The 13255-nt window shown below is 42.0% G+C and overlaps 1 pseudogene across 1 annotated transcript; it reads left to right on the top strand.

Annotated features, from left to right (window-relative positions):
- The first annotated feature begins 269 nt into the window (after nt 1-269).
- On the top strand, nt 270-11988 carry LOC146975035 (protein NLRC3-like; annotated as a pseudogene). The gene is made up of 8 exons (XR_015037648.1): nt 270-417; nt 689-799; nt 4468-4546; nt 4675-4903; nt 5061-7146; nt 7238-7411; nt 10981-11027; nt 11131-11988. The product of XR_015037648.1 is annotated as a protein NLRC3-like (transcript).
- The last annotated feature ends 1267 nt before the right edge of the window (nt 11989-13255 follow it).

Here is a 13255-nt window from a genome sequence, read left to right as displayed (position 1 = left end):
TGCGCGACCACTCCCATCTCAGCGCACAGCAGTCTGCCAATTTACCGAATCCGCTGCGCACCTTGTTGCACTGGACGATAATACCACTTCGCCAGCTGCGTCAGGGCTCGCTTCGCTGCGCCACCCTGAGTTGCGCCAAGAAATTAGGGCCCCTTGTGTCAACATTGTGTACTGTGAAGTGAGTCCTGTTGTGGTTGTCTGGAATAGATCAACGTGTCCAGCTCAGTGTATTAGTGACATATTAGTGACAGTGATCAGAAGTAATGTTCGTCCTGTTGTGTTGTGATGAAGCCTGTTGTTGTGTTTGTGTGAAGGTGGGGGCTCTGCTATGAATCAGTGTGAGGACAGAGAGGAGGGAGCCCCTCCCTCTAAAACCACTCTGTGGGGGGAACATGAGAGCCAGAGCAAAGCTCAGAGGTGAGATGAGGATCTCTAACTGTCCATGACTCTTCTCCATGTCAGAGCTCAGCACTCACATCACTGCCCCATCATTATTCACACTCACTGTCACATCAACTACTCAACAACAACTTAGAAATGATAATACTAAAGTATGAAGTGTCTAAGTGAAGGAACAACCAACCACTGATTCATCAACTGATCAACTAAGATGAGGTCAGATCTGCTCAAAATGAATCTTTATTCTGGTCAAACTACAACATTTCATTCATCACTTGTTTCTTATCAGGATGCAGCAGCAGAGATCAGACTCTCCTGAACCCAGCTGTGTGTCCATGAAGAGTGGTGGGTCTATGTATCGTCCAATTGCCTTTAAAGAAGGACAAGCTGCTGACGGAAGGTATGAACTGCAAACTTAAAGGGATAGTTCACCCAAAATTGAAATTTCACTCATTATCTACTCACCCTCATGTCGACTAAGGGCTGGGAGAAGTTTCAGAGTTATCCCTGGCTTCTCTGAGTTACAGGGGGTCTCGGCGTAGCAGTGCATGTCCATATAACGGTTGCAAATGGATACCAACTGTCTTCGTAACAAAAAGACACACCAAAAAACATCCAAATACCTCCACGCTGCTCGTATGTAATGTCCGTCTTGTATTGAAGCCCTGAAATGCGAAATTGTCCCAAAAAAAAAAAAAAAAGTCTATATTTCAAGCTTGTTTGTAGCGGAAGCTCCTCTTCCTGGTTCGTCCAATTGTCCAATTTGGATGAACCAGGGTCCGTCCTCTTCCCAGTTTGTCCAAATTTGATGAACCGGGAAGAGGAGCTCCGAGAAGCTTCCGCTACAAAACAAGCTTGAAATATAGACTTTTTTTCTGGACAATTTCGCATTTCGGGGCTTCAATACAAGTGGGACATTACATACAAGCAGCATGGAGGTATTTGGATGTTTTTTGGTGTGTCTTTTTGTTACGAAGACAATTGGTATCCATTTGCAACCATTATATTGGACATGCACTGCTACGCCGAGACCCCCTGTAACTCAGAGAAGCCACGGAGGACTCTGAAACTTCTCCCAGCACTTAGTCGACATGAGGGTGAGTAGATAATCAAAATTTCTATTTTGGGTGAACTATCCCTTTAATATCATGATAGAATCCTGTCTTGGTCCAGAGCTGCATAGTCTGTAGTTGGACTGAACTACCTGCTCAGGTAGCTGCTGATGTTCTGCTCCATTGAGTCCACAGTTGTTGGTGACACCTTGTAAAAAGCTGAAGCCACATTAGAGACATTCAGACTTTAAACTTGACTGGTAAACCTGACTTGTTGACACCAGTGAGGTGAGCAGTGAATTCCTGAATGGTTGACTGAACAACAGTTGTATCTCAAATGCTCTAGGTCAGTGGTTCCAAACCTTTTCCAACTCAGGGACCAGTTGAAAATCTCACCTCCGACCCCAAAAACAATACAGAGGTCAAATAATATTTTCTCAGAGCACTTTTTTATTCTAATGTTAATGAAAGAACATTCAGGACTGAACTGAAAGCAGGGAAACATGTAGGAAGCTCCGCAGTCACTAAGGAGTTGAAGGCATTGCTAATTGTAGTAGACAAATGAGGAGGAGAACCCGACGTGAACACTCTGCAAGTTCTAGGAGCTGAGACAGAAACTGATCTCCCCTATTCTTATTTTTATATATTTACAATTTTATTCTTTTGCACTAAAATCATACTATTTTGAAAGTGATTTGATGGCCCACTTACAATACCTTGGCCACAGGTTGGGAATCACTGCTCTAGGTGAATAGAATAGAATCAACATTATTGTGCCACAAGGGAAATTTGTTGTGGACTCTGTGGAATGGTAAGGCTGCCTTAGACAATAAATATACCTAAATACATAATGGCAGTTTGAGACGTACATGTACACACACACTCATGACACACCCAGTAAAAAAAAGAAAAAGATTAAAAAAAAGAAAAAGAAAGGTGAAGCTTTGACCAAGTTTTTGCAGCTTCGTCTCAAAACTTTAAAACTAATGAGACCCTGGACTTAAAGTCAGACTTCATCTTTAGTGAATGAAAAAAGACAAACATGTAGCTTGTGCAGAACGAGGAGTTCACAGCATGGTTGCTAACAACAACAAAAACTTACTGATGTCATGACTTCACACCAGGGTTCAAAATTAGCGGTCGCCAGTCGGCAAAAAAAAACATTGCTCCAATTTTATTTTATTTATTTATTTTTTGCCGTTAAATAAACATGTGCGCTGCGATATCTGATCAATGCCACATCCATTGTGCTCTGTCTCTGCTGATCGCGCTCATATGGAACTTTTCTTATTGAAAGTGCAGCCAAACACCAGACTGAAGAGAGAGGAACAGCAGAGCTCCAGGAGAGCTGCCACGTCTTTTTTTTCTTTTCTTTTTTTATTGCAGCGCCGTTATTACAGGTGATGCACATCTATGTCCGTGTAGGCTACATTTATTGTCTGATCTTCCTTCATGGTGCACAGTGTCAGTCCTCCTGTGAAACTTTTAGATACTAAATAATATGACTGAAGGCAGTGGAAGTCTGCACATGTCGACACGCCCCCATGAGTTGACGACATAAGGAGCTAATAAATAAATATATATAAATAACTGATAGTATTATTCGGTCAAGTTCTTGTTATAGGTTAATGGTTAAACAGTTAACCATGTGCATCCCTAAAATAAACCTTTTAGGAAAAAAAGGCAAACTTGACTCCTTTATTCCACACAAAAATATGCTAATAGCTATGATATGTGTTAAAAATGCTTATGAGTGTATTATAACAGTTCAACACAATGAAAAATATACAAAACAGCTGTACATAATTTTTGGCCAGTAAAAAATCTTTCTGGCCAGTAGATTTTTAAAGCTTACTAGCCAGTTGGCCAGTGAGCAAAAAAGTTAAGTTTGAACCCTGCTTCACACGTTCACCTTCACTCCTAGAGCATTATGTCCTCCTTTTTAACACAACATGAGGCATTTTACTTGCAAATGACATTCTATATACTTATCACTTCAAATCAAATATTCAAATGAAATGTACAGTCTTCTTTTTAAAGCAGATATCAGTGGAATGTTTTTGTTAATATAAGTCCTAAATAGTCCTATTTTCCGTCAGCAATCACTTACATGAAGTATTTCAGCCTAAACACGAGTCTCTCCGTCACTCTGCTCTGCTGAAACCCGAGGAGAAAATTTTCCTTGTGGGATACAAGTTTTATCCAATGAGGGGAGAGAACGGCATGAAGGGCTGTGTGTGCAGCCAAGGGATGCGCGTGAATGTGGTGACGTAGCACGAGGACCAATTGATGCCTGACAAGGGCGGGGGCTGCTAACTCATGGTGCGTTCAAGGAAACTCGTACTTTGTGTTTTTCCTTCCTGTGAAGTCATACCAGTTCGATCTGGTACGAGTTCACGGGTTGGAAGTTACGAGTGGCCGTTATAGGGAACTTTCACAGACAACAGGACGGTAAAAACACGAGCTACGGGTTACCTGGAACGCTACCAAGTCGTAGTTGTGACTTGAAGCTGTAACTTACGGTTTCAAAAGCCTGCCTTGAACACAGCATTAGCCGAAACGGCCGTGCCGCTGTTATCTGCTTTAACTAAATATGTAACACAGTAACTGTCTTTATTTGAATGTTAATTTAATATACCTGGTCTGAAAGTCATTGTTGCCTAAGTGTAGTCATGATTGAACCAGAAAAAGGCAACGAATGGAAATCAAAGGTCTAACATGGTGTAATACAATTTATAAATTATTATGATAAATAAAAAAATATTTGGAAAAGACTGTATAAACCAGTTTAAAAACAAGTTCTTATGAGACATATAAAAACTACATAACACTCACATGGTTGAAATGGTGGACAGTACAACTGTGAACCATTCTCACTCTCTGGCTCTTGACTCATGACTGAGTCATCTACCAGTCACCTGCCATCCTCAGTGGAGGAATTGAAAATCAGCCACATTCATATTTAGTGTCAGATTGGAGTCAGTCATTTTCCTCACGGTTGATGTTTTCTCCACAGAGTTCAGCAGAAGATCTCAGAGGTCCACAGTGATGAGTCTGAACAGCAGCATCCACCAGACCTAGACTCCATATTTATGGTCTGTACATGTACAATCACACTGTTACTGTTAACCCCATCAACCACAGCCACAGAGCTTCAGACTGACACATGAATCACATGTTGTCTTCAGATGAAATGAAATGTTCATTTTATCATCTGTTCCAGCTGCTGGAGGAGAACATTGTCACTTTTGTGAAGAAGGAGCTGAAGAGAGTCCAGAGGCTCCTGACACCAGATTACCCAGAATGCTTAGAGACTCAGATGAAGGATGAAGAGATGGTGGACGTTGAGGATGAAGATCAGAGGAGGAGCAGCAGAGAGGCATTTCTGAAGATCACAGTGAACTTCCTGAGGAGAATGAAACAGGAAGAGTTGGCTGACTGTCTGCGGAGCAGTAAGAGGATTTATCTAAAGATTCAAGAAGAATGGAACATTTTCTAGTATCTGAAGGGATAGAGTGAAATGTTATAATGGTCTTTCTTTAGTGGTGTTAAATGTTAAAATATTGACTTCATTATAGATTTATTGATCTTATTTTGTTCTCTATTTAGAAAGTCATGCTGGAGTTTGTCAACATAAACTCAAATCTAAACTGAAGGAGAAGTTCCAGTGTGTGTTTGAGGGGATCTCTAAAGCAGGAAACCCAACCCTTCTGAATCAGATCTACACAGAGCTCTACATCACAGAGGGAGGGGCTGGAGAGGTCAATGATGAACATGAGGTCAGACAGATTGAAACAGCATCCAGGAGACCAGACAGACCAGAAACAACCATCCGACATGTAGACATCTTTAAAGCCTCACCTGGAAGAGAAGAACCAATCAGAACAGTGATGACTAAGGGAGTGGCTGGCATTGGGAAAACAGTCTTAACACAGAAGTTCACTCTGGACTGGGCTGAAGACAAAGCCAACCAGGACATACACTTCACATTTCCCTTCACTTTCAGAGAGCTGAATGTGCTGAAAGAGAAAAAGTTCAGCTTGGTGGAACTTGTTCATCACTTCTTCACTGAAACCAAAGAAGCAGAAATCTGCAGCTTTGATCAGTTCCAGGTCGTCTTCATCTTTGACGGTCTGGACGAGTGTCGACCTCCTCTGGACTTCCACAACACTGAGATCCTGACTGATGTGACAGAGTCCACCTCAGTCAATGTGCTGCTGACCAACCTCATCAGGGGGGATCTGCTTCCCTCTGCTCGCCTCTGGATAACCACACGACCTGCAGCAGCCAATCAGATCCCTCCGGAGTGTGTCAACATGGTGACAGAGGTCAGAGGGTTCACTGACCCACAGAAGGAGGAGTACTTCAGGAAGAGGTTCAGAGATGAGGAGCAGGCCAGAAAGATCATCTCCCACATCAAGACATCACGAAGCCTCCACATCATGTGCCACATCCCAGTCTTCTGCTGGATCACTGCTACAGTTCTGGAGGAGCTGTTGAAGACCAGAGAGGGAGGAGAGCTGCCCAAGACCCTGACTGAGATGTACATCCACTTCCTGGTGGTTCAGGCCAAAGTCAAGAAGGTCAAGTATGACGGAGGAGCTGAGACAGATCCACACTGGAGTCAAGAGAGCAGGAAGATGATTGAGTCTCTGGGAAAACTGGCTTTTGAGCAGCTGCAGAAAGGAAACCTGATCTTCTATGAATCAGACCTGACAGATTGTGGCATCGACATCAGAGCAGCCTCAGTGTACTCAGGAGTGTTCACACAGATCTTTAAAGAGGAGAGAGGCCTGTACCAGGACAAGGTGTTCTGCTTCATCCATCTGAGTGTTCAGGAGTTTCTGGCTGCTCTTCATGTCCATCTGACCTTCATCAACTCTGGACTCAACCTGATGTCACAACAACAAACAACGTCTCGGTGGTCTCAAGTGTTTAAAGACACATCTACATCTTTCTACCAGAGCGCTGTGGACGAGGCCTTACAGAGTCCAAGTGGACACCTGGACTTGTTCCTCCGCTTCCTCCTGGGTCTTTCACTGGAGACCAATCAGACTCTCCTACAAGGTCTGATGACGCAGACAGGAAGTGACTCACGGTCCAATCAGAAAACAGTCCAGTACATCAAGAAGAAGATTGAAGAGACTCCCTCTGCAGAGAAAAGCATCAACCTGTTCCACTGTCTGAATGAACTGAATGATCGTTCTCTAGTGGAGGAGATCCAAGAGTCCCTGAGATCAGGACGTCTCTCCACAGATAAACTGTCTCCTGCTCAATGGTCGGCGCTGGTCTTCATCTTACTGTCATCAGGAGAAGATCTGGATGAGTTTGACCTGAGGAAATACTCTACTTCAGAGTATGCTCTTCTGAGGCTGTTGCCAGTGGTCAAAGCCTCTAACAAAGCTCTGTAAGTGTAGAGATAGTTGGATTTATTCATCATTATATAAAAACACTGATGTCTTTTCAACAGGACAGAAAATAAATTCCTTTCTTCTTTAATTCCTCATGATAATCTCTTCAGACTAAACAGTTGTAACCTCTCAGAGAGAAGCTGTGAAGCTCTGTCCTCAGTCCTCAGCTTCCAGTCCTCTAGTCTGAGACACCTGGACCTGAGTAACAACAACCTGCAGGACTCAGGAGTGAAGCTGCTTTCTGGTGGACTGGAGAGTCCACACTGTAGACTGGAGACTCTCAGGTGAGGATCCATCCAGATGTTTATCTGATGACATTTTAACACACCTCCAGGTGTTGACAGTGGTTTCCTGTGTGTTGTTGTGTGTGTTCAGTCTGTCAGGATGTCTGGTCACAGAGAAAGGCTGTGTTTCTCTGGCCTCAGCTCTGAGCTCCAACCCCTCCCATCTGAGAGAGCTGGACCTGAGCTACAATCATCCAGGAGCCTCAGGAGTGAAGCTGCTGTCTGCTGGACTGGAGGATCCAGACTGGAGACTGGACTCTCTCAGGTATGGAGAAGCTGCTGCAGCCACACACATTCTGATAGAGGAGGAGGAGCTGGAACATTTTCTATGACCCCGTTCACACCTGGTATGGCCCCGTTCACACCTAGCATGTCTGATGATTGGCTTAGAGCAATTGATAACAAAAATATGGTTGGTGTTGTATTTCTGGATTTCTCAGCTGCTTTTGATGTAATTGATCATCACTTACTACTAACAAAACTGTCCTGCTATGGCTTTGAGCAATCTGCACTTAATTGGTTTTATAGCTATCTATCAAACAGGACACAAACAGTATTTTTTAACGGCAGCTACTCAGAAACCAAAACCACGACATGTGGAGTACCTCAAGGGAGCTGCCTTGGTCCTTTATTATTCAGTATTTTCACAAATGATTTACCGTATGTATTAGAGAAGGCTAACACAGTTATGTATGCGGATGACGCAACCATATATACATCAGCATCTACTAATAATGTATTAGAAACTATTATGAATAAGGAACTAGAAAGTGTGGCTGAATGGGTTAAAGAAAACAAGCTGGTCCTGAACATATCTAAAACCAAGTGCATGATTGTAGGCTCAAATCATAATATTGATAGAAATCCTGTATTAAATATTAAAATCAAAGATATCACTATAGACCAGGTACATGAGACCAAATTGCTGGGAGTGACAGTTGACAACAAATTATCATGGAAAAAACACATTAATAATATGATTGCAAAGATGGGTAGAGGTATATCAATTCTAAGAAGACATGCAACTTTTATAAATATAAACATCTTGAAAACAGCAATCCAATCGATAATATTATCACATCTCGACTATTGCCCAGCAGTTTGGTCAAATGCCACTGGAGACATGTTAAATAAACTACAATGTATACAGAATAGAGCTGCCCGCACAATACTTAAGTGTGACTACAGGACAAGGATAATTTCTATGCACAAGAAACTTAACTGGTTACTGGTCAAAGACAGACTATTGTACTCACTGTTTGTTGTTATTAGAAATATATCTGTCCTAAAAACACCTGTTATCTTGTTTAAAAACCTCGCTTTTAGTGCAGAGAGTCATAAATATATCACCAGACATGCAGCTGTAGGAAACTTTACATTACCTAAAGCAAGATCTAACGCCATCAAGCGTACGGTGTTGTATAGAGGTATGAAAGAATGGAATTCACTGCCGAAAAATATCAAACTCACCACGAACACAAAGAAATTCAAAATATTAATAAAACAGCATTTATCAAAGTAAGACAACATGGTATATTTATATATGGAGTATATTTCGATGGATATAGGATATGTGTTATTATAATGTATATTCGGTAGAATGAATGTATATACAAGTATGATGTGTGATGTGTAATGATGTATACATATATGATATGTAGAAATGTGGGTAATCGGATTAGTATGTGAACAATTAATATAACGAAGAATGAATGAAGCACAGTTAAGAAATGTAAACACTTATTCTGTTTTTGTTTTGTTAGGTTAAGCATATCGCTCACTTGTTTTTTTTGTTTTAAATTTTTATAATGTTTATGTTTTGTGTTTTCAACTGTATATTTGATACTGTTGGACCCCAGGAAGAATAGCTGTGGCTTTGCTGCAGCTAATGGGGATCTTAATAAACAAATAAAATAAAAATGACCTTGTATGGCCCCGTTCACACCTTGTATGGAAGAGATGTCAGTGATGAAACCAGCTGTTGGCAGCTGTGCTCTGAGTCTCTCCAGATGTTTTGATCAGACTTTATTTCAGTTTATCAGGAAACATTTTCAGCTGCAGCTGGTTTAAAGTTATGGTTGGTAATCATGTTCAGAAACACTTTCTGTATGGGTGAAATGGTCCTTCTATCCTGAGAGTAGTCAATACATTATGTATTCAGAAAAAGGAACAGAAACAATCAGACCTCTGTGGCAGCTGCAGGACTGACAAAACTCTGACCAATCCATGCTTTTCGCTTTGAAAAGGAAAAACCAATCAGATGCCTTCATGTCTAGTTCTGCCTACGCCCAATCAAGCTGCCATCTCTCTCCCTCCTCTCACGTGCGCGATCACCCAGGTCAGCGTAAAGGTGAAGGCTTAGCTTCAGAGAGAAATCTGAGGAAAGGGGCTGGGACTTTTGACTCGTGTATTTTCAAAATGTGGCCTAAACCGTTATCCCAGAATCTCCAACCCGACTTCTAACTGCTCCTGAACCAACAGTGTGTTTGACCTGAACAGTCCCAGAGACTGTAGACACCTGTTGAGTGTGGACACACTAATAACAACACAGCAACAAGAATCAAACCATGTCCTCTGCTCAGAGACATTCGTCTCCCTGCGTCTCCAAGCAAGGAGGAAATAAGAGACAGAAATCAGGCGGTACCATCAGGTCTCCCTGTCTGGTCAGATATTGATGATCAATAATCAGCTCAGTCTCTCTGAGATCCTGATCTTGTCCTGATGAGATCTGTTGTTGTGTTGAGGAGACAGTAAATCAAGTCAAGTCAATCAATCAAGTGTGACATCCAGATGTCATCACTGTCCAGAGTCCTGGAGCTGTCAATCAGAAGAGAGTGAGTGTAGTGAACAGTGTAATAATCAGTGTTTGTGGCTGAATGTGTGTGTGATCAAACAGCTGTTTTCAGACTGTGTGTGTGCTGCTCAAACACGTCTGACTCCAGATCAGGTGAAGCCACAAAATGGCTCCTTAATGAAAGTCTCCAGCAGCTGGAGCTTCACTTCCTGTCTGAGTCCATGTGCTCTGAGCTGAGCCTGGTTCTCTCTGCTCTACAGTTTCTCTGCTTCCTCTGGACTCTGCCTTCAAGTCCAGTAAAAATGTGTGGACAGGTTTGATGGAGCTCAGGACTGGTCCTGAGGACGGCTGCTTTATTCCACATGATGTGACTGATCACAGTGAGTCAGTGTGTTGTAGCTGATCTGTGTGAAGAGCAGAGAAGAACAGAGTCATTGATCATGAGATCCTGATCCGTCCTGTCACTGTGATCAGATGGTTTCTATTAGAGCTCCTTCATCCACTCACTGCTGCTGTGGCTCCTGTGGAAACCTGCTCACAGCCTCATTCTTCAGCTTCCTGTGGAGTTTTCTTCAAACAAACACAAGTTGTGTTCACACTCAGTGTTTCTCACTAAACTCACTGTTTCACTGAGCTCTAACAAACATGTTGAGTGTGTTTCCTTCTTCATCAAACACTGAAACCATCCACTGTTCACAGATGCACTCTTCTTCTTCTCCACCTGTTGTGTCTTCAATGTATTTGCTGTGACATGTGTTTTGCAGCTTGAGAGTCAGAGAGTGAAAGTGTGTGGCTCACACTGCAGTGACATCACATGGAGAAAACACATGATGAAGTGTTTCCTCCTCGTCTCCTCCTGCTCTGTATCATCACTAGATAAAGACTCCAGCTCCTTCTTCTCTGTGCTCAGTGTTCATCCATACATACAAGCCTCCATGTGAACACAGTGATAAAACAGTGTGTGTGTGTGAGAGCCATGTAACGTCCATGTGTGCATGCTGACAGAGAAGGTGCTGCTCTGACCCCCCTCCTCCTTTCAGGGTGGAGCCTGCTGGAGTCCCATTCTTGACACCAGGTCTGAGGAGATGTAAGTGTGTTTTCACTTTGAGCAGCACATTCAACCATCTTCAAACTGTCAATAACTGATCACATGATCAATAACTGCAGCTGTGTCTTGTTCTCTCCATCAGATTCCTGTCAACTCACAATCGACACAAACACAGTGAACACAAACATCAAACTGTCTGACAACAACAGGAAGGCGACACGTGTGGAGAAGCATCAGTCATATCCTGATCATCCAGACAGATTTGACTACTGGCCTCAGCTGCTGTGTTCAACTGGTCTGACTGGTCGCTGTTACTGGGAGGTCGAGTGCAGAGGAAAGGTTGATATATCAGTGAGTTACAGAGGAATCAGAAGGAAAGGGGACAGTAGAGACTGTGGGTTTGGAGGGAACGATCAGTCCTGGAGTCTGGAGTGCTATGATGGTCGTTACTTTGTCTGGCACAATGGCATACGGACACCTATCACCTCCTCCTCCTCCTCCTCCTCCTCCTCCTCTGTCTCTAACAGAGTAGCAGTGTATGTGGACTGTCCTGCTGGCACTCTGTCCTTCTACAGAGTCTCCTCTGACTCACTGATCCACATCTACACCTTCAACACCACCTTCACTCAACCTCTGTATCCTGGGTTTGGATTCCCCTGGTACAGTCCTGGTTCCTCAGTGTCTCTGTGTTGAGTGAATCAGAGTCTCCTCCTGTCACAGAAACCTTCTCACTGTTGAACAGACAGTTTAGTCTCTACATATCTGTCTCTGTCTCTCACTCACGTTTTCACATTACAATCACATTACAATCAGTTGATTTTTAAAAAATATTTTCTCAATGATTCTTGTAAACTTCTTCCTCTTCCTTTAAAGATGGATGATTCATGATCAACTTTACAGACTGAGCTGGTCACAGGTAAACAGACACAGCAAGAAACACAACTGGAAACAAACATAATGTTGTAGAGACGCTGAATATAATGAATTACATGTGATTTCTTTTTCTTTGTGGTTTTACTGAATCATTACTGCATTTCCTGCTGATGTAAAACCATCAGCTACTAATCCTACCAGCTAATGATTTTTCTGTTAACATGCCACTCAGATAATTATTAAACTGTATTCATCTCTGTCCTGTAAATAATCTGATGTGAAATAATTAAGCAATATATATTGCTTATATATTGCTTTTATAAAACGGTTACCAATAAAGACAATATGAAAGAGGAATATGCAATCAATTTCATGTAGTTTTTATTCAACCAGAAATATTATCTAATCAAACAGCCCCGCTGTGAAGAAAATAGTCCCATCTCTTCGGACGTTAGCTCCAAGTTAGCTCTGCATGTCGTCTTTTCCTCCTCTATTTTTAATAATCTGACGATGTGTGGCTGGTTGCTAGTTTGCTGGTAGGAAGTAAACTAGAGGAGGATGCCACAAAATAAATGTGCTGGTAGGATTTATCTGATCTGAAAACTGATTTCAGGCACATTTGGTCTTTACATTGATAAAAGGAAAATGTTAATCTACCTCTTTATTTTGGCATTCCCACATAGGCTGTATCACACCACCTCTTGTCATTGATACAAAGTGACATGTAAAAAAAATCCTCATGTGGGCAGAAATCTTAACCCCCCAATGTTTAATCCAAAGTTACGCCCTTGCCTATGGTCAACAAAAAACTGGTCAAAACAAGACACCACACCAACAGACACAAATTCTGTTTTTAATACTTTATTCATGTATAAAATACATAATCTCTAATCTCTCTGCAACAAACGACAGAAACAAATGTAACAGTTTGGGTTTAACCATCTGTGTGTGACGACCTTCACACTAAAACATCGAAAATAATAATCAATTGTTTTATTTTCCTAAAGTTTTAAAGGGATAGTAGCATTTTTTAAAAGTGGGGTTGTATGATCTACAAATAGGCCCTAAGTACTTTAATTGCAGTAGAAGACTCTCTGCACTCCTCCCGTTAGCAACGCCAGCCCATAGCCCTGCCCAGAGATTTACAACATACAGTGCTGTGAACAGACCCAAAGACACGGCCTATTTTCGCGGCCTAAAAGAGGTTTTCCCTGAAAAAAAATACACAGTTCCATCGTTCGCTATAATATAATTTTTTTCCAGCCCTTCAAAATGCGAACGATGGAACTATGTATTTTTTTTTCAGGTAAAACCTCTTTTAGGCCTCGAAAATAGGCCGTTTCTTGTATGTTGTAAATCTCTGGGCAGGGCTGTGAAAGTGAATCAGTCAAACA

This window comes from Trachurus japonicus, chromosome 14, assembly GCF_045865225.1.
Source record: "Trachurus japonicus isolate A0001 chromosome 14, Traja_1.0".
In the NCBI taxonomy this organism is placed as follows: Eukaryota; Metazoa; Chordata; class Actinopteri; order Carangiformes; family Carangidae; genus Trachurus; species Trachurus japonicus.
Note: the sequence above shows the minus strand (reverse complement) of the source record. Positions and strands in the feature narration are given on the sequence as shown.